The 22,474-nt window shown below is 51.5% G+C and overlaps 1 long non-coding RNA gene across 1 annotated transcript in view; it reads right to left on the bottom strand.

The window, feature by feature from the left end:
• Positions 1-22,474, bottom strand: part of LOC144673950 (uncharacterized) — a 56,154-nt gene that overhangs the window by 7,991 nt on the left and 25,689 nt on the right. Inside the window, exon 2 of the long non-coding RNA XR_013574450.1 lies at positions 4,628-4,671. This is a non-coding gene — a long non-coding RNA (uncharacterized LOC144673950). The remainder of the gene's footprint in view (positions 1-4,627; positions 4,672-22,474) is intronic.

Below are 22,474 nucleotides of genomic sequence, written 5' to 3'. Positions count from 1 at the left end.
GTGACCGTCCTGTCCTCACCAGTACTGTACCCCAGTGTTATGCAGTGACAGACCTGTCCGCCCCAGTACTGTATCCCAGTTTTATACAGTGACAGACCCATCCCCACCAGTACTGTGCCGCAGTGTTATACAGTGACAGACCTGACCCCACCAGTACTGTATCCCAGTGTTATACAGTGACAGACCTGTCCCCACCAGTGCTGTACCCCAGTGTTATACAGAGACAGACCTGTCCTCACCAGTGCTGCACCCCAGTGTTATTCAGAGACAGAACTGTCCTCACCAGTGCTGTACCCCAGTGTTATACAGAGACAGACCTGTCTTCACCAGTGCTGCACCCCAGTGTTATAGAGTGACAGACCTGTCCCCACCAGTGCTGCACCCCAGTGTAATACAGTGACAGACATGTCCTCACCAGTACTGTACTCCTATGTTATACAGTGGCAGACCTGTCCCCACCAGTTCTGTACCCCAGTGTTATACAGTGACGGACCTGTCCCCACCAGTACTGTACCCCAGTGTTATACAGTGACAGACCTGTCCCCAACAGTGCTGTACCCCAGTGTGATACAGTGACAGACCTGTCCCCACCAGCACTGTACCCCAGTTTTATACAGTGACAGACCTGTCCACACCAGTACTGTACCCCTGTGTTATACAGTGACAAACCCGTGCCCACCAGTATTGTACCCCATTGTTATACAGTGACAGACCTGTCCCCACCAGTACTGTACCCCAGTGTTATACAGTGATAGACGTGACCCATCATTACTGTACCCCAGTGTTATACAGTTTCCGACCCGTCCGCACCAGTACTGTACCCCAGAGTTACACAGTGACAGACCCTCCCCACCAGTACTGTACCCCAGTGTTATACAGTGACAGACCCATCCCCACCAGTACTGTACCCCAGTGTTATACAGTGACAGACCTGTCCCAATCAGAACTGCACCCCAGTGTTATACAGTGACAGACCCATCCCCACCAAAACTGTACCCCAGTGTTATACAGTGATAGGCCTGTCCCCACCAGTACTGTACCCCAGTGTTATACAGTGACAGACCCGTCCCCACCAGTACTGTACCCCAGTGTTATACAGTGACAGACCCATCCCCACCAGTACTGTACTCCAGTGTTATACAGTGACAGACCCATCCCCACCAGTACTGTACCCCAGTGTTATACAGTGACAGACTTGTCCCCACCAGTACTGTACCCCAGTGTTATACAGTGACAGACCTGTCCCCACCAGTACTGTACCCCTGTGTTATACAGTGACAGACCCGTCCCCTCAAGTTCTGTACCCCAGTGTTATAAAGTAACAGACCTATCCCCGCCAGCACTGTACCCCAGTGTTATACAGAGACAGACCTGTCCGTACCAGTACTGGACCCCAGTGTTATACAGAGTCAGACCTGTCCGCAGCAGTACTGTACCCCTTTGTTATACAGTGACACACCCGTCCCCACCAGTAATGTACCCCAGTGTTATACAGTGACAGACCTGTCCCCACCAGTACTGTATCCCAGTGTTATACAGTGACAGACCTGTCCCCACCAGTACTGTACCCCAGTGTTATACAGTGACAGACCTGTCCGCACCAGTACTGTACCCCAGTGTTATACAGTGACGGACACGTCCCCACCAGTACTGTACCCCAGTGTAATACAGTGACAGCCCCATCCCCACCAGTACTGTGCCCCAGTGTTATACAGTGACAGACCCTACCCCCCCAGTACTGTATCCCACTGTTATTCAGTGACAGACCTGTCACCAACAGTACTGTACCCCAGTGTTATACAGAGACAGACCTGTCCCCACCAGTGCTGCAACCCAGTGTTATATAGAGAAAGACCTGTCCACACCAGTACTGTACCCCAGTGTTATACAGTGACAGTCCTGTCCCAACCTGTACTGTATCCCAGTGTTACACAGTGACAGACCTGTCCCCACCAGTACTGTACCCCAGTGTTATACAGTGGCAGACCTGTCCCCACCAGTTCTGTACCCCAGTGTTATACAGTGACAGACCTATCCCCACCAGTACTGTACCCCAGTGTTATGCAGAGGCAGAACTGTCCCCACCACTAATGTACCCCAGTGTTATACAGAGGCAGATCTGTCCCCACCACTACTGCACCCCAGTGTTATACAGAGACCGAACTGTCCCCACCACTACAGTACCCTAGTGTTATACAGTGACAGACCTGTCCCCACCTGTACTGTACCCCAATGTTATACAGTGACAGACCCGTCGCCAACAGTACTGTACCCCAGTGTTATACAGTGACAGACCTGTCCCCACCACTACTGTACCCCAGTGTTATACAGTGACAGGCCTGTCCCCACCAGTACTGTACCCCAGTGTTATACAGTGAGAGAACTGACCCCACCAGTACTGTACCCTAGTGTTATACAGTGACAGACCTGTTCCCACCAGTACTGTACCCCAGTGTTATACAGTGACAGACATGTCCCCACCAGTACTGTACCCCAGTGTTATACAGTGACAATCCTGTCCCCACCAGTATTGAACCCCAGTGTTACACAGTGACAGATGCGTCCCCACCTGTACTGTATCCAAGTGTTATACAGTGACAGGCATGTCCACACCAGTACTGTACCCCAGTGTTATACAGTGATAGGCCTGTCCCCACCAGTACTGTGCCCCAGTGTTAAACAGTAACAGACCTGTCCCCACCAGTACTGTACCCCAGCGTTATACAGTGAAAGACCTGTCCCCACCACTACTGTACCCCAGTGTTATACAGTGACAGACCTGTCCCCACCAGAACTGTACCCCAGTGTTATACAGTGAGAGACCTATCCCGACCAGTACTGTACCCCAGTGTTATACAGAGACAGACCTGTCCCCACCACTACTGTACCCCACTGTTATACAGTGACAGACCTGACCACACCAGTACTTTGCCCCAGTGTAATACAGTGACAGACATGTCCCTACCAGTACTTTGCCCCAGTGTTATACAGTGACAGACCCGTCCCTACCAGTACTGTACCACAGTGTTATACAGTGACAGACCTGTCCCCACCAGTACTGTACCCCAGTGTTATACAGTGACAGACCTGTCCCCACCAGTACTGTACACCAGTGTTATACAGTGACAGACCTGTCCCCACCAGTACTGTACCCCAGTGTTATACAGTGACAGACCTGTCCCCACCACTACAGTACACCAGTGTTATACAGAGACAGACCTATCCCCACCACTACTGTTCCCCAGTGTTATACAGTGACAGACCTGTCCCCACCAGTACTGTACCCCAGTGTTATGCAGAGGCAGACCTGTCTCCACCACTACTGTACCCCAGTGTTATACAGAGGCAGAAATGTCCCCACCACTACTGTACCCCAGTGTTATACAGTGACATACCCGGCGCCACCAGTACTGTACCGCAGTGTTATACAGTGAGAGACCTGTTTCGACCAGTACTGTACCCCAGTGTTATACAGTGACAGACCCGTCCCCACCAGTACTGTACCCCAGTGTTATACAGTGACAGACCCGTCCCCACCAGTACTGTAACCCAGTGTTATACAGTGACAGACCCGTCCCCACCACTACAGTACCCCAGTGTTATACAGAGACAGACCTGTCCCCACCACAACTGTAACCCAGTGTTATACAGAGGCAGACCTGACCCAACCACTACTGTACCCCAGTGTTATACAGAGGCAGACCTGTCCCCACCACTACTGTACCCCATTGTTATACAGTGACAGATCTGTGCCCACCAGTGCTGTACGCCAGTGTTATACAGAGACAGGCCTGTCCCCAACAGTACTGTACCCCAGTGTTAAACAGTGAGAGAACTGTCCCCACCAGTACTGAACCCCAGTGTTATACAGTGACAGACCTGTCCCCACCAGTACTGTACCCCAGTGTTATACAGTGACAGACATGTCCCCACCAGTACGGTACCCCAGTGTTATACAGTGACAGGCCTGTCCCCACCAGTACTGTACCCCAGTGTTATACAGTGATAGGCCTGTCCAAACCAGTACTGTGTCCCAGTGTTAAAGAGTAACAGACCTGCCCCCACCAGTACAGTACCCCAGCGTTATACAGTGAAAGACCTGTCACCACCAGTATTGTACCACAGTGTTATACAGTGACAGACCTGTCCCCACCAGAACTGTACCCCAGTGTTATACAGTGAGAGACCTATCCCCACCAGTACTGTACCCCATTGTTATACAGTGACAGACCTGTCCCCATCAGTACTGTACTCCAGTGTTATACAGTGACAGAACTGTCCCCACCAGAACTGTACCACAGTGTTATACAGTGACAGACCTGTCCCCACCCGTACTGAACCCCAGTGTTATACAGAGACAGACCTGTCCCCACCAGTACTGTACCTCAGTGTTATACAGTGACAGACCCGTCCCCACCAGTACTGTACCCCATTGTTATACAGTGACAGACCTGTCCCCACCAGAACCGTACCCCAGTGTTATACAGTGACAGACCTGACCCCACCTGTTCTGTACACCAGTGTTATACAGTGACAGACCCGTCCCCACCAGTACAGTACCCCTGTGTTATACAGTGACAGACCCGTCCACACCTGTACTGTACCCCAGTATTATACAGTGACAGACCTGTCCCCACCAGTACTGTACCCCAGTGTTATACAGTGACAGACCTGTTCCCACCAGTACTGTACACCTGTGTTATACAGTGATAAACCCGTCCCCGCCAGTACTGTACCCCATTGTTATACAGTGACAGACCTCTCCCCACCAGTACTGTACCCCAGTGTTATACAGTGATAGACCTGACCCACCATTACTGTACCCCAGTGTTATACAGTGTCAGACCTTAACCCACCAGTACTGTACCCCAGTGTTATACAGAGACAGACCTGTCCCCACCAGTGCTGCAAGCCAGTGTTATATAGTGACCGTCCTGTCCTCACCAGTACTGTACCACAGTGTTACACAGTGACAGACCTGTCCCCACCAGTACTGTACCCCAGTGTTATACAGTGGCAGACCTGTCCCCACCAGTTCTGTACCCCAGTGTTATACAGTGACAGACCTATCCCCACCAGTACTGTACCCCAGTGTTATGCAGAGGCAGAACTGTCCCCACCACTACTGTACCCCAGTGTTATACAGAGACAGATCTGTCCCCACCACTACTGCACCCCAGTGTTATACAGAGACCGAACTGTCCCCACCACTACAGTACCCTAGTGTTCTACAGTGACAGACCAGTCCCCACCTGTACTGTACCCCAATGTTATACAGTGACAGACCCGTCGCCAACAGTACTGTACCCCAGTGTTATACAGTGACAGACCTATTCCGACCATTACTGTACCCCAGTGTTATACAGTGACAGAACCGTCCCCACCAGTAATGTACCCCAGTGTTATACAGTGACAGACCCGTCCCAACCAGTACTGTACCTCAGTGTTATACAGATGCAGACCTGTCCCCACCAGTACTGTACCCCAGCGTTATACAGAAGCATACCTGTCCCCACCAGTACTGTACCCCAGTGTTATACAGAGGCAGACCTGTCCCCACCACTACTGTACCCCAGTGTTATACAGAGACAGACCTGTCCCCACCACTACTGTACCCCAGTGTTATACAGTGACAGACCTGACCCCACCAGTACTGTTCCCCAGTGTTATACAGAGGCAGACCTGTCCCCACCACTACTGTACCCCAGTGTTATATAGAGGCAGACCTGTCCCCACCACAACTGTACCCCAGTGATATACAGAGACAGACCTGTCCCCACCACTACTGTACCACAGTGTTATAAAGTGACAGATCTGTCCCCACCAGTGCTGTACCCCAGTGTTATACAGTGACAGGCCTGTCCCCACCAGTCCTGTACCCCAGTGATATACAGTGAGAGAACTGTCCCTACCAGTACTGTACCCCAGTGTTATAAAGTGACAGATCTGTCCCCACCAGTACTGTACCCCAGTGTTATACAGTGATAGACCAGTCCCCACCAGTTCTGTACCCCAGTGTTACACAGTGACAGATGCGTCCCCACCTGTACTGTATCCAAGTGTTATACAGTGACAGGCCTGTCCCCACCAGTACTGTACCCCAGTGTTTTACAGTGACAGAACTGTCCCCACCAGAACTGTACCCCAGTGTTATACAGTGACAGACCTGTCCCCACCCGTACTGAAGCCCTGTGTTATACAGTGACTGACCTGTCCCCACCAGTACTGTACCCCAGTGTTATACAGTGACAGACCTCTCCCCACCTGTACTGTACCCCAGTGTTATACAATGACCGACCCGTCCCCACCAGTACTGTACCCCTGTGTTATACAGTGACAGACCCGTCCCCACCTGTACTGTACCCCAGTATTATACAGTGACAGACCTGTTCCCACCAGTACTGTACCCCTGTGTTATACAGTGACAGACCCGTCCCCACCAGTACTGTACCCCAGTGTTATACAGTGACAGACCTGTCCCCACCAGTACTGTACCCCAGTGTTATACAGTGATAGACCTGACCCACCATTACTGTACCCCAGTGTTGTTCAATGACAGACCTGTCCCCATCAGTACTGTACCCCATTGTTATACAGTGACAGACCTGTCCCCAACCGTACTGTACCCCAGTGTTATACAGTGATAGACCTGACCTACCAGTGCTGTACCCCAGTGTTTTACAGTGACTGACCTGTCCACACCAGTACTGTACCCCAGTGTTATACAGTGACAGACCTATCCCCACCAACACTGTACCCCAGTGTTATACAGTGATAGACCCATCCCCACCAGTACTGTACCCCAGTGTTATATAGTGACAGACCTGTCCCCACCAGTACTGTACCCCATTGTTATACAGTGACAGACCTGTCCCCACCAGTAATGTACCCCATTGTTATACAGTGACAGACCCATCCCCACCAGTACTTTACCCCAGTGTTATACAGTGATAGACCTGACCCACCATTACTGTACCCCAGTGTTAAACAATGACAGACCTGTCCCCATCAGTACTGTACCCCATTGTTATACAGTGACAGACCTGTCCCCATCAGTACTGCACCCCAGTGTTATACAGTGTCAGACCCATCCCCACCAGTACTGTACCCCAGTGTTATACAGTGACAGACCTGCCCCCAGCAGTACTGTACCCCAGTGTTATACAGAGACAGACCTGTCCCCACCAGTACTGTACCCCAGTGTTATACAGTGACAGACCTGTCCGCACCAGTACTGTACCCCAGTGTTATACAGAGACAGACCTGTCCGCAGCAGTACTGTACCCCAGTGTTATACAGTGACAGACCCCTCCCCACCAGTACTGTACCCCAGTGTTATACAGTGACAGACGCGGCCCCACCAGTACTGTATCCAAGTGTTATACACTGACAGGCCTGTCCCCACCAGTACTGTACCCCAGTGATATACAGTGATAGTCCTGTCCCCACCAGTACTGTGCCCCATTGTTAAACAGTAGCAGATCTGTCCGCACCAGTACTTTACCCCAGTGTTATACAGTGAAAGACCTGTCCCCACCAGTACTGTACCCCTGTGTTATACAGTGACAGACCTGTCCCCACCAAAACTGTACCCCAGTGTTACACAGAGACAGACCTGTCCCCACTAGTACTCTACCCCAGTGTTATCCAGTGACTGACCTGTCCCCAGCAGTACTGCCCACCAGTGTTATAGAGTGACCGACCCGTCCCCACCATTACTGTACCCCAGTGTTACACAGTGACAGACCTTTCCCCACCAGTACTGTACCCCAGTGTTATACAGTGACAGACCCATCCCCACAAGTACTGTATCCCAGTGTTATACAGTGACAGACCGGTCCCCACCAGTACTGTTTCCCAGTGTTATACAGTGACAGACCTGTCCCCACCACTACTGTACCCCAGTGTTATACAGAGACAGACCTGTCCCCACCAGTAGTGTACCCCAGTGTTATACAGAGGCAGACTTGTCACCACCACTACTGTACCCCAGTATTATACAGAGGCAGACCTCTCCCCACCACTACTGTACCCCAGTGTTATACAGGGACAGACCTCTGCCCAACACTACTGTACCCCAGTGTTATACAGTGACAGACCTGTCCCCACCAGAAATGTACCCCAGTGTTTTACGGTGACAGACCAGTCCCCACCAGTACTGAACCCCAGTGTTATAAAGTGACAGATCTGTCCCCACCAGTACTGTACCCCAGTGTTATACAGTGACAGGCCCGTCCCCACCAGTAATGTACCCCAGTGTTATACAGTGACAGACCCGTCCCCACCAGTACTGTACCTCAGTGTTATACTGAGGCAGACCTGTCCCCACCAGTACTGTACCCCAGTGTTATACAGAGACAGACCAGTCCCCACCAGTACTGTACCTCAGTGTTATACAGTGGCAGACCTTTCCCCACCAGTACTTTACCGCAGTGTTATACAGAGACAGACCTGTCCCCACCAGTACTGTACCCCAGTGTTATACAGAGGCAGACCTGTCCAAACCACTACTGTACCCCAGTGTTATACAGAGGCAGACCTGTCCCCACCACTACTGTACCCCAGTGCTATACAGAGACAGACCTGTCCCCACCACTACTGTATTCCACTGTTATTCAGTGACAGACCCGTCCCCACCAGTACTGTACCCCAGTGTTATACAGTGACAGACCTGTCCCGACCATTACTGTACCCCATTGTTATACAGTGACAGTCCAATCCCCACCAGTATTGTACCCCAGTGTTATACAGTGACAGAACTGTCCCCACCAGTACTGTACCCCAGTGTTATACAGAGACAGAACTGTCGCCACCAGTACAGTACCCCAGTGTTATACAGAGACAGACCTTTCCCCACCAGTACTGTACCCCAGTGTTATACAGTGACAGACCTTTCCCCACCAGTACTGTACCCCAGTGTTATTCAGTGACAGGCCCGTCCCCACCAGTACTGTACCCCAGTGTTATACACTGACAGACCCCTCCCCATCAGTACTGTACCCCAGTGTTATACAGTGACAGTCCTGTCCCCACCGGAACTGTACCCCAGTGTTACACAGTGACAGACCTGTCCCCACCAGTACTGTACCCCAGTGTTATACAGTGACAGACCTGTTCCCACCAGTACTGCACCCCAGTGTTATAGAGTGACCGACCCGTCCCCACCAGTACTGTACCCCAGTGTTACACATTGACTGACCTTTCCCCACCAGTACTGTACCCCAGTGTTATACAGTGACAGACCCATCCCCACAAGTACTGTACCCCAGTGTTATACAGTGACAGACCGGTCCCCACCAGTACTGTTTCGCAGTGTTATACAGTGACAGACCTGTCCACACCAGTACGGTACCCCAGTGTTATACAGAGACAGACCCGTCCCCACCAGTACTGTTTCGCAGTGTTATACAGTGACAGACCTGTCCACCCCAGTACTGTACCGAAGTGTTATACAGAGGCAGACTTGTCCCCACCACTTCTGTACCCCAGTATTATTCAAAGGCAGACCTCTCCCCACCACTACTGTACCCCAGTGTTATACAGAGACAGACCTGTCCCCACCACTACTGTACCCCAGTGTTATACAGTGACAGACCTGTCCCCACCAGTACTTTACCCCAGTGTTATACAGTGACAGACCAGTCCCCACCAGTACTGTACCCCAGTGTTATACAGTGACAGACCTGTTCCGACCAGTACTGTACCCCAGTGTTATACAGTGAGAGACCTGTCCCCACCAGTACTATACCCCAGTGTTAAACAGTGACAGACCCGTCCCCACCAGTACTTTACCTCAGTGTTATACAGAGGCAGACCTGTCCCCACCAGTACTGTACCCCAGCGTTATACAGAGACAGACCTGTCCCCACCAGTTTTGTACCCCAGTGTTATACAGAGAGAGAACTGACCCCACCAGTACTGTACCCTAGTGTTATAAAGTGACGGACCTGTTCCCACCAGTACTGTACCCCAGTGTTATACAGTGACAGACATGTCCCCACCAGTACTGTACCCCAGTGTTATACAGTGACAATCCTGTCCCCAACAGTATTGAACCCCAGTGTTACACAGTGACAGATGCGTCCCCACCTGTACTGTATCCAAGTGTTATACAGTGACAGGCATGTCCACACCAGTACTGTACCCCAGTGTTATACAGTGATAGGCCTGTCCCCACCAGTACTGTGCCTCAGTGTTAAACAGTAACAGACCTGTCCCCACCAGTACTGTACCCCAGCGTTATACAGTGAAAGACCTGTCCCCACCACTACTGTACCCCAGTGTTATACAGTGACAGACCTGTCCCCTCCAGAACTGTACCCCAGTGTTATACAGTGAGAGACCTATCCCGACCAGTACTGTACCCCAGTGTTATACAGAGACAGACCTGTCCCCACCACTACTGTACCCCAGTGTTATACAGTGACAGACCTGACCATACCAGTACTTTGCCCCAGTGTATTACAGTGACAGGCATGTCCCTACCAGTACTTTGCCCCAGTGTTATACAGTGACAGACCCGTCCCTACCAGTACTGTTCCCCAGTGTTATACAGTGACAGACCTGTCCCCACCAGTACTGTACACCAGTGTTATTCAGTGACAGACCTGTCTCCACCAGTACTGTACCCCAGTGTTATACAGTGACAGACCTATCCCCACCACTACTGTACCCCAGTGTTATACAGTGACAGACCTGTCCCCACCAGTACTGTACCCCAGTGTTATGCGGAGGCAGACCTGTCTCCACCACTACTGTACCCCAGTGTTATACAAAGGCAGAAATGTCCCCACCACTACTGTACCCCAGTGTTATACAGTGACATACCCGTCGCCACCAGTACTGTACCGCAGTGTTATACAGTGAGAGACCTGTTTCGACCAGTACTGTACCCCAGTGTTATACAGTGACAGACCCGTCCCCACCAGTACTGTACCCCAGTGTTATACAGTGACAGACCCGTCCCCACCAGTACTGTACCCCAGTGTTATACAGTGACAGACCCGTCCCCACCACTACAGTACCCCAGTGTTATACAGAGACAGACCTGTCCCCACCACAACTGTAACCCAGTGTTATACAGAGGCAGACCTGTCCCCACCACTACTCTACCCCAGTGTTATACAGAGGCAGACCTGTCCCCACCACTACTGTACCCCAGTGTTATACAGTGACAGATCTGTGCCCACCAGTGCTGTACTCCAGTGTTATACAGTGACAGGCCTGTCCCCAACAGTACTCTACCCGAGTGTTAAACAGTGAGAGAACTGTCCCCACCAGTACTGAACCCCAGTGTTATACAGTGACAGACCTGTCCCCACCAGTACTGTACCCCAGTGTTATACAGTGACAGACATGTCCCCACCAGTACGGTACCCCAGTGTTATACAGTGACAGACCTGTCCCCACCAGAACTGTACCCCAGTGTTACAGAGTGACAGATGCGTCCCCACCTGTACTGTATCCAAGTGTTATACAGTGACAGGCCTGTCCCCACCAGTACTGTACCCCAGTGTTATACAGTGATAGGCCTGTCCAAACTAGTACTGTTCCCCAGTGTTAAAGAGTAACAGACCTGCCCCCACCAGTACTGTACCCCAGCGTTATACAGTGAAAGACCTGTCACCACCAGTATTGTACCACAGTGTTATACAGTGACAGACCTGTCCCCACCAGAACTGTACCCCAGTGTTATACAGTGAGAGACCTATCCCCACCAGTACTGTACCCCTGTGTTATACAGTGACAGACATGTCCCCACCAGTACGGTACCCCAGTGTTATACAGTGACAGACCTGTCCCCACCAGTACTGTACCCCAGTGTTACACAGTGACAGATGCGTCCCCACCTGTACTGTATCCAAGTGCTATACAGTGACAGGCCTGTCCCCACCAGTACTGTACCCCAGTGTTATACAGTGATAGGCCTGTGTAAACCAGTACTGTGCCCCAGTGTTAAAGAGTAACAGACCTGCCCCCACCAGTACTGTACACCAGCGTTATACAGTGAAAGACCAGTCACCACCAGTATTGTACCACAGTGTTATACATTGACAGACCTGTCGCCACCAGAACTGTACCCCAGTGTTATACAGTGAGAGACCTATCCCCACCAGTACTGTACCCCAGTGTTATACAGTGACAGACCTGTCCCCATCAGTACTGTACTCCAGTGTTATACAGTGACAGAACTGTCCCCACCAGAACTGTACCACAGTGTTATACAGAGACAGACCCGTCCCCACCAGTACTGTACCTCAGTGTTATACAGTGACAGACCTGTCCCCACCAGTACTGTACCCCAGTGTTATACAGTGACAGACCTGTCCCCACCAGTACTGTACCTCAGTGTTATACAGTGACAGACCCGTCCCCACCAGTACTGTACCCCAGTGTTATACAGTGACAGACCTGTCCCCACCAGTACTGTACCTCAGTGTTATACAGAGACAGACCCGTCCCCACCAGTACTGTACCTCAGTGTTATACAGTGACAGACCCGTCCCCACCAGTACTGTACCCCAGTGTTATACAGTGACAGACCTGTCCCCACCAGAACCGTACCCCAGTGTTATACAGTGACAGACCTGACCCCACCTGTTCTGTACACCAGTGTTATACAGTGACAGACCCGTCCCCACCAGTACAGTACCCCTGTGTTATACAGTGACAGACCCGTCCCCACCTGTACTGTACCCCAGTATTATATAGTGAAAGACCTGTCCCCACCAGTACTGTACCCCAGTGTTATACAGTGACAGACCTGTTCCCACCAGTACTGTACACCTGTGTTATACAGTGATAGACCTGACCCACCATTACTGTACCCCAGTGTTATACAGTGTCAGACCTTAACCCACCAGTACTGTACCCCAGTGTTATACAGAGACAGACCTGTCCCCACCAGTGCTGCAACCCAGTGTTATATAGTGACCGTCCTGTCCTCACCAGTACTGTACCCCAGTGTTATGCAGTGACAGACCTGTCCTCACCAGTACTGTACCCCAGTGTTATACAGTGACAGACCTGTCCTCACCAGTACTGTACCCCAGTGTTATACAGTGACAGACCAGTCCCCACCAGTACTGTACCCCAGTGTTAAACAATGTCAGACCTGTCCCCACCAGTACTGCACCCCAGTCTTATCCAGAGATAGACCTCTCCCCCCAGTACTGTACCCCAGTGTTATACAGAGACAGACCTGTCCGCACCAGTACTGTACCCCAGTGTTATACAGTGACAGACCTGTCCCCACCAGTACTGTACCCCAGTGTTATACAGTGACAGACCTGTCCCAACCAGTACTGGACCCCAGTGTTACACCGAGACAGACCTTTCCCCACCAGTACTGTACCCCAGTGTTATACAGTGACAGACCTGTCCCCAGCAGTACTGCACCCCAGTGTTATAGAGTGACCGACCCGTCCCCACCAGTACTGTACCCCACTGTTATACAGTGACAGGCCTGTCCCCACCAGTACTGTACCCCAGTGTTATACAGTGACAGGCCCGTCCCCACCAGTACTGTACCCCAGTGTTATACAGTGACAGACCCGTCCCCACCAGTACGGTACCTCAGTGTTATACTGAGGCAGACCTGTCCCTACCAGTACTGTACCCCAGTGTTATACAGAGACAGACCAGTCCCCAACAGTACTGTACCTCAGTGTTACACAGTGACAGATGCGTCCCCATCTGTACTGTATCCAAGTGTTATACAGTGACAGGCCTGTCCCCACCAGTACTGTACCCCAGTGTTATACAGAGATAGGCCTGTCCAAACCAGTACTGTGCCCCAGTGTTAAAGAGTAACAGACCTGCCCCCACCAGTACTGTACCCCAGCGTTATACAGTGAAAGACCTGTCACCACCAGTATTGTACCACAGTGTTATACAGTGACAGACCTGTCCCCACCAGAACTGTACCCCAGTGTTATACAGTGAGAGACCTATCCCCACCAGTACTGTACCACAGTGTTATACAGTGACAGACCTGTCCCCATCAGTACTGTACTCCAGTGTTATACAGTGACAGAACTGTCCCCACCAGAACTGTACCACAGTGTTATACAGTGACAGAACTGTCCCCACCAGTACTGTACCCCAGTGTTACACAGTGACAGACCTGTCCCCACCCGTACTGAACCCCAGTGTTATACAGAGACAGATCTTTCCCCACCAGTACTGTACCTCAGTGTAATACAGTGACAGACCTGACCCCACCAGTACTGTACCCGAGTGTTATACAGTGACAGACCCGTCCCCACCAGTACTGTACCCCAGTGTTATACAGTGACAGACCTGTCCCCACCAGAACCGTACCCCAGTGTTATACAGTGACAGACCTGACCCCACCTGTTCTGTACACCAGTGTTATACAGTGACAGAACCGTCCCCACCAGTACAGTACCCCTGTGTTATACAGTGACAGACCCGTCCCCACCAGTACTGTACCCCAGTGTTATACAGTGACAGACCTGTCCCCACCAGTACTGTACCCCAGTGTTATACAGTGACAGACCTGTTCCCACCAGTACTGTACACCTGTGTTATACAGTGATAAACCCGTCCCCGCCAGTACTGTACCCCATTGTTATACAGTGACAGACCTCTCCCCACCAGTATTGTACCCCAGTGTTATACAGTGTCAGACCTTAACCCACCAGTAATGTACCCCAGTGTTATACAGAGACAGACCTGTCCCCACCAGTGCTGCAACCCAGTGTTATATAGTGACCGTCCTGTCCTCACCAGTACTGTACCCCAGTGTTATGCAGTGACAGGCCTGTCCGCACCAGTGCTGTATCCCAGTTTTATACAGTGACAGACCCATCCCCACCAGTACTGTGCCGCAGTGTTATACAGTGACAGACCTGACCCCACCAGTACGGCATCCCAGTGTTATACAGTGACAGACCTGTCCCCACCAGTGCTGTACCCCAGTGTTATACAGAGACAGACCTGTCCTCACCAGTGCTGCACCCCAGTGTTATACAGAGACAGACCTGTCCTCACCAGTGCTGTACCCCAGTGTTATACAGAGACAGACCTGTCCTCACCAGTGCTGCACCCCAGTGTTATAGAGTGACAGACCTGTCCCCACCAGTGCTGCACCCCAGTGTAATACAGTGACAGACATGTCCTCACCGGTACTGTACTCCTATGTTATACAGTGGCAGACCTGTCCCCACCAGTTCTGTACCCCAGTGTTATACAGTGACGGACCTGTCCCCAACAGTGCTGTACCCCAGCGTTATACAGTGACAGACCTGTCCCCACCAGCACTGTACCCCAGTTTTATACAGTGACAGACCTGTCCCCACCAGTGCTCTACCCCAGTTTTATACAGTGAGAGGCCTGTCCCCACCAGTACTGTACCCCAGTGTTATATGGTGAGAGAACTGTCCCCACAAGTACTGTACCCCAGTGGTATACAGTGACAGACTAGTCCCCACCAGTACGGTACCGCAGTGTTATACAGTGACAGACCTGTCCTCACCAGTATTGTACCCCAGTGTTATTCAGTGACAGACCTGTCCCCACCAGTACTGAACCCCAGTGTTATAAAGTGACAGTCCCGTCCCCTCCAGTACTGTATCCCAGTGTTATAAAGTGACAGTCCCGTCCCCTCCAGTACTGTATCCCAGTGTTATACAGTGACAGTCCTCTCCCCACCAGTACTGTACCCCATTGTTACACAGTGACAGACCTTTCCCCAACATTACTGTACCCCAGTGTTATACAGTGACAGACCCATCCCCACAAGTACTGTACCCCAGTGTTATACAGTGACAGACCGGTCCCCACCAGTACTGTATCCCAGTGTTATACAGTGACAGACCTGTCCACACCAGTACTGTACACCAAGGTTATACAGAGACAGACCTGTCCCCACCACTACTGTACCCCAGTGTTATACAGAGACAGACCTGTCCCCACCTGTATTGTACCCCGGTGTTATACAGAGACAGACCTATCCCCACCACTACTGTACCCCAGTGTTATACAGTGACAGACCTGTCCCCACCTGTACTGTACCCGAGTATTATACAGTGACAGGAAAGTCCCCACCAGTACTGTACCCCACTGTTATACAGTGACAGGCCTGTCCCCACCAGTACTGTACCCCAGTGTTATACAGTGACAGGCCCGTCCCCACCAGTACTGTACCCCAGTGTTATACAGTGACAGACCCGTCCCCACCAGTACGGTACCTCAGTGTTATACAGAGACAGACCAGTCCCCAACAGTACTGTACCTCAGTGTTACACAGTGACAGATGCGTCCCCACCTGTACTGTATCCAAGTGTTATACAGTGACAGGCCTGTCCCCACCAGTACTGTACCCCTGTGTTATACAGTGATAGGCCTGTCCAAACCAGTACTGTGCCCCAGTGTTAAAGAGTAACAGACCTGCCCCCACCAGTATTGTACCCCAGTGTTATACAGTGAAAGACCTGTCACCACCAGTACTGTACCGCAGTGTTATACAGTAACAGACCTGTCCCCACCAGTATTGTACCACAGTGTTATACAGTGACAGACCTGTCCCCACCAGAACTGTACCCCAGTGTTATACAGTAACAGACCTGTCCCCACCAGAACTGTACCCCAGTGTTATACAGTGAGAGACCTATCCCCACCAGTACTGTACCACAGTGTTATACAGTGACAGACCTGTCCCCATCAGTACTGTACTCCAGTGTTATACAGTGACAGAACTGTCCCCACCAGAACTGTACCACAGTGTTATACAGTGACAGACCTGTCCCCACCCGTACTAAACCCCAGTGTAATACAGTGACAGACCTGACCCCACCAGTACTGTACCTCAGTGTAATACAGTGACAGACCTGACCCCACCAGTACTGTACCCGAGTGTTATACAGTGACAGACCCGTCCCCACCAGTACTGTACCCCAGTGTTATACAGTGACAGACCTGTCCCCACCAGAACCGTACCCCAGTGTTATACAGTGACAGACCTGACCCCACCTGTTCTGTACACCAGTGTTATACAGTGACAGACCCGTCCCCACCAGTACTGTACCCCAGTGTTATACAGTGACAGACCTGTTCCCACCAGTACTGTACACCTGTGTTATACAGTGATAAACCCGTCCCCGCCAGTACAGTACCCCAGTGTTATACAGTGACAGAACCGTCCCCACCAGTAGAGTACCCCTGTGTTATACAGTGACAGACCCGTCCCCACCTGTACTGTACCCCAGTATTATACAGTGACAGACTTGTCCCCACCAGTTCTGTTCCCCAGTGTTATACAGTGACAGACCTGTTCCCACCAGTACTGTACACCTGTGTTATACAGTGATAAATCCGTCCCCGCCAGTACTGTACCCCATTGTTATACAGTGACAGACCTCTCCCCACCAGTACTGTACCCCAGTGTTATACAGTGTCAGACCTTAACCCACCAGTAATGTACCCCAGTGTTATACAGAGACAGACCTGTCCCCACCAGTGCTGCAACCCAGTGTTATATAGTGGCCGTCCTGTCCTCACCAGTACTGTACCCCAGTGTTATGCAGTGACAGACCTGTCCGCACCAGTACTGTATCCCAGTTTTATACAGTGACAGACCCATCCCCACCAGTACTGTGCCGCAATGTTATACAGTGACAGACCTGACCCCACCAGTACGGCATCCCAGTGTTATACAGTGACAGACCTGTCCCCACCAGTGCTGTACCCCAGTGTTATACAGAGACAGACCTGTCCTCACCAGTGCTGCACCCCAGTGTTATACAGAGACAGACCTGTCCTCACCAGTGCTGTACCCCAGTGTTATACAGAGACAGACCTGTCCTCACCAGTGCTGCACCCCAGTGTTATAGAGTGACAGACCTGTCCCCACCAGTGCTGCACCCCAGTGTAATACAGTGACAGACATGTCCTCACCAGTACTGTACTCCTATGTTATACCGTGGCAGACCTGTCCCCACCAGTTCTGTACCCCAGTGTTATACAGTGACAGACCTGTCCCCACCAGCACTGTACCCCAGTTTTATACAGTGACAGACCTGCCCCCACCATTTCTGTACCCCAGAGTTATACAGTGACAGACCTGTCCCCACCAGTACTGTACCCCAGTGTTATACAGTGACAGACCTGTCCCCACCAGCACTGTACCCCAGTTTTATACAGTGACAGACCTGTCCCCACCAGTGCTCTACCCCAGTTTTATACAGTGAGAGGCCTGTCCCCACCAGTACTGTACCCCAGTGTTATATGGTGAGAGAACTGTCCCCACCAGTACTGTACCCCAGTGTTATACAGTGACAGACTAGTCCCCACCAGTACGGTACCGCAGTGTTATACAGTGACAGACCTGTCCTCACCAGTATTGTACCCCAGTGTTATACAGTGACAGACCTGTCCCCACCAGTACTGAACCCCAGTGTTATAAAGTGACAGTCCCGTCCCCTCCAGTACTGTATCCCAGTGTTATAAAGTGACAGTCCCGTCCCCTCCAGTACTGTATCCCAGTGTTATACAGTGACAGTCCTGTCCCCACCAGTACTGTACCCCAGTGTTATACAGTGACAGACCTGTCCCCACCAGTACTGTACCCCAGTGTTATAAAGTGACAGTCCCGTCCCCTCCAGTACTGTATCCCAGTGTTATACAGTGACAGACCCGTCCCCACCAGTACTGCACCCCTGTGTTATACAGTGACAAGCCCGTCCCCACCAGTACTGTACCCCAGTGTTATACAGTGACAGACCTGCCCCCACTATTTCTGTACCGCAGTGTTATACAGTGACAGACCTGTCCCCACCAGTACTGTACCCCAGTGTTATCCAGTGACCGACCCGTCCCCACCAGTACTTTACCCCAGTGTTACACAGTGGCAGACCTGTCCCCATCAGTACTGTTCCCCAGTGTTATACAGTGACAGACCTGTCCGCACCAGTACTGTACCCCAGTGTTATACAGTGACAGGCGTGTCCCCACCAGTACTGTACCCCAGTGTTATACAGTGACAGACCTGTCCCCACCAGTACTGTACCCCAGTGTTACACCGAGACAGACCTTTCCCCACCAGTACTGTACCCCAGTGTTATACAGTGACAGACCTGTCCCCAGCAGTACTGCACCCCAGTGTTATACAGTGACAGACCCGTCCCCACCAGTACTGTACCCCAGTGTTACACAGTGACAGGCCTGTCCCCACTAGTACTGCACCCCAGTATTATACAGTGACAGACCCGTCCCCACCAGTACTGTACCCCAGTGTTACACAGTGACAGGCCTGTCCCCACTAGTACTGTACCCCAGTGTTATACAGTGACAGACCCGTCCCCACCAGTACTGTACCCCAGTGTTACACAGTGACAGGCCTGTCCCCACTAGTACTGTACCCCAGTGTTATACAGTGACAGACCTGTCCCCACCAGTACTGTACCCCAGTGTTATACAGTGACAGACCTGTCCCCACCAGTACTGTACCCCAGTGTTACACCGAGACAGACCTTTCCCCACCAGTACTGTACCCCAGTGTTATACAGTGACAGACCTGTCCCCAGCAGTACTGCACCCCAGTGTTATAGAGTGACCGACCCGTCCGCAACAGTACTGTACCCCATTGTTACACAGTGACAGACCTTTCCCCACCATTACTGTACCCCAGTGTTATACAGTGACAGACCCATCCCCACAAGTACTGTACCCCAGTGTTATACAGTGACAGCCCGGTCCCCACCAGTACTGTATCCCAGTGTTATACAGTGACAGACCTGTCCACAACAGTACTGTACACCAAGGTTATACAGAGACAGACCTGTCCCCACCACTACTGTACCCCAGTGTTATACAGAGACAGACCTGTCCCCACCTGTATTGTACCCCAATGTTATACAGAGGCAGACTTGTCCCCACCACTACTGTACCCCAGTATTATACAGAGGCAGACCTGTCCCCACCACTACTGTACCCCAGTGTTATACAGAGACAGACCTATCCCCACCACTACTGTACCCCAGTGTTATACAGTGACAGACCTGTCCCCACCAGTACTGTACCCCAGTGTTATACAGTGACAGACCAGTCCCCACCAGTACTGTACCAACTGTTATACAGTGACAGGCCTGTCCCCACCAGTACAGTACCCCAGTGTTATACAGTGACAGGCCCGTCCCCACCAGTACTGTACCCCAGTGTTATACAGTGACAGACCCGTCCCCACCAGTACGGTACCTCAGTGTTATACTGAGGCAGACCTGTCCCTACCAGTACTGTACCCCAGTGTTATACAGAGGCAGACCAGTCTCCAACAGTACTGTACCTCAGTGCTATACAGAGTCAGACCTTTGCCAACCAGTACTGTACCGCAGTGTTATACAGAGTCTGACCTGTCCCCACCAGTACTCTACCACAGTGTTATACAGAGGCAGACCTGTCCCCACCACTACTGTACCTCAGTGTTATACAGAGACAGACCTGTCCCCACCACTACTGTACCCCAGTGTTATACAGTGACAGACCTGTCCCCACCAGTACTGTACCCCAGTGTTATAAAGAGTTAGACCTGTCCCCACCACTACTGTACCCCAGTGTTATACAGAGGCAGACCTGTCCCCACCACTACTGAACCCAAGTGTTATACAGACACAGACGTGTCCCCACCACTACTGTATCCCAGTGTTATTGAGTGACAGACCCGTCCCCACCAGTACTGTACCCCAGTCTTATACAATGACAGACCAGTCCCCACCATTTCTGTACCCCAGTGTTATACAGTGACAGACCAATCCCCACCAGTATTGTACCACAGTGTTATACAGTGACAGACCTGTCCCCACCAGTACTGTACCCCAGTGTTATACAGAGAAAGAGCTGTCGCCACCAGTACTGTACCACAGTGTTATACAGAGACAGACCTGTCCGCACCAGTACTGTACCCCAGTGTTATACAGTGACAGGCCCGTCCCCACCAGTACTGTATCCCAGTGTTATACAGTGACAGACCCATCCCCACCAGTACTGTACCCCAGTGTTATACTGAGACAGACATGTCCCCACCACTACTCTACCCCAGTGTTATACATAGACAGACCTGTCCCCACCAGTAGTGTACCCCAGTGTTATACAGAGGCAGACTTGTCCCCACCACTTCTGTACCCCAGTGTTATACAGTGACAGACCTGTCCCCACCACTACTGTACCCCAGTGTTATACAGTGACAGACCTGTCCCCACCAGTACTGTACACCAGTGTTATACAGTGACAGACCTGTCCCCAGCAGTACTGTACATCAGTGTTATAAAATGACAGACCCGTCCCCACCAGTACTGTACCCCAGTGCTATCCAGAGATAGAGCTCTCCCCACCAGTACTGTTCCTCAGTGTTATACAGAGACAGACCTGTCCGCACCAGTACTGTACCACAGTGTTATACAGTGACAGACCCGTCCCCACCAGTACTGTACCCCAGTGTTATACAGTGACAGACCTGTCCCCACCAGTACTGTACCCCAGTGTTATACAGTGACCGACCTGTCGCCACCAATACTGTACCCCAGCGTTATACAGTGACAGACCCGCCCCCACCAGTACTGTACCCCAGTGTTATACAGTGACATACCTGTCCACACCAGTACTGTACCCCAGTGTTATACAGTGACGGACCTGTCCCCACCAGTACTGTACCCCTGTGTTATACAGTGACAGACCCGTTCCCACCAGTACTGCATCCCAGTGTTATACAGTGACAGACCTGTCCCCACCAGTACTTTACCCCAGTGTTACACAGAGACAGACTTGTCCCCACCAGTACTGTATCCCAGTGTTATACAGTGACAGACCTCTCCCCACCATTACTGTACCCCAGTGTTATACAGTGACAGACCAATCCCCACCACTATTGAACCACAGTGTTATACAGTGACAGACCAATCCCCACCAGTACTGTCCCCCAGTGTTATACAGAGACAGACCTGTCCGCACCAGTACTGTACCCCAGTGTTATACAGTGACAGACCGGTCCCCACCAGTACTGTACCCCAGTGTTATACATTGACAGACCTGTCCCCACCAGTACTGTACCCCAGTGTTATACAGTGACAGACCTGTCCCCACCAGTACTGTACCCCAGTGTTACTCAGAGACAGACCTGTCCCCACCAGAACTGTACCCCAGTGTTATACAGTGACAGACCTGTCCCCACCAGTACTGCACCCCAGTGTTATAGAGTGACCGACCCGTCCCCACCAGTACTGTACACCAGTGTTACACAGTGACAGACCTTTCCCCACCAGTACTGTACCACAGTGTTATACAGTGACAGACCCATCCCCACAAGTACTGTACCCCAGTTATATACAGTGACAGACCTGTCCACACCAGTACTGTACCCCAGTGTTATTCAGAGACAGACCTGTCCCCACCAGTACTGTACCCCAGTGTTATACAGAGACAGACCTGTCCCCACCAGTAGTGTACCCCAGTGTTATAC

This window comes from Cetorhinus maximus, unplaced genomic scaffold (genome assembly GCF_964194155.1).
Source record: "Cetorhinus maximus unplaced genomic scaffold, sCetMax3.hap1.1 HAP1_SCAFFOLD_520, whole genome shotgun sequence".
Classification (NCBI taxonomy): Eukaryota; Metazoa; Chordata; class Chondrichthyes; order Lamniformes; family Cetorhinidae; genus Cetorhinus; species Cetorhinus maximus.
Note: the sequence above shows the minus strand (reverse complement) of the source record. Positions and strands in the feature narration are given on the sequence as shown.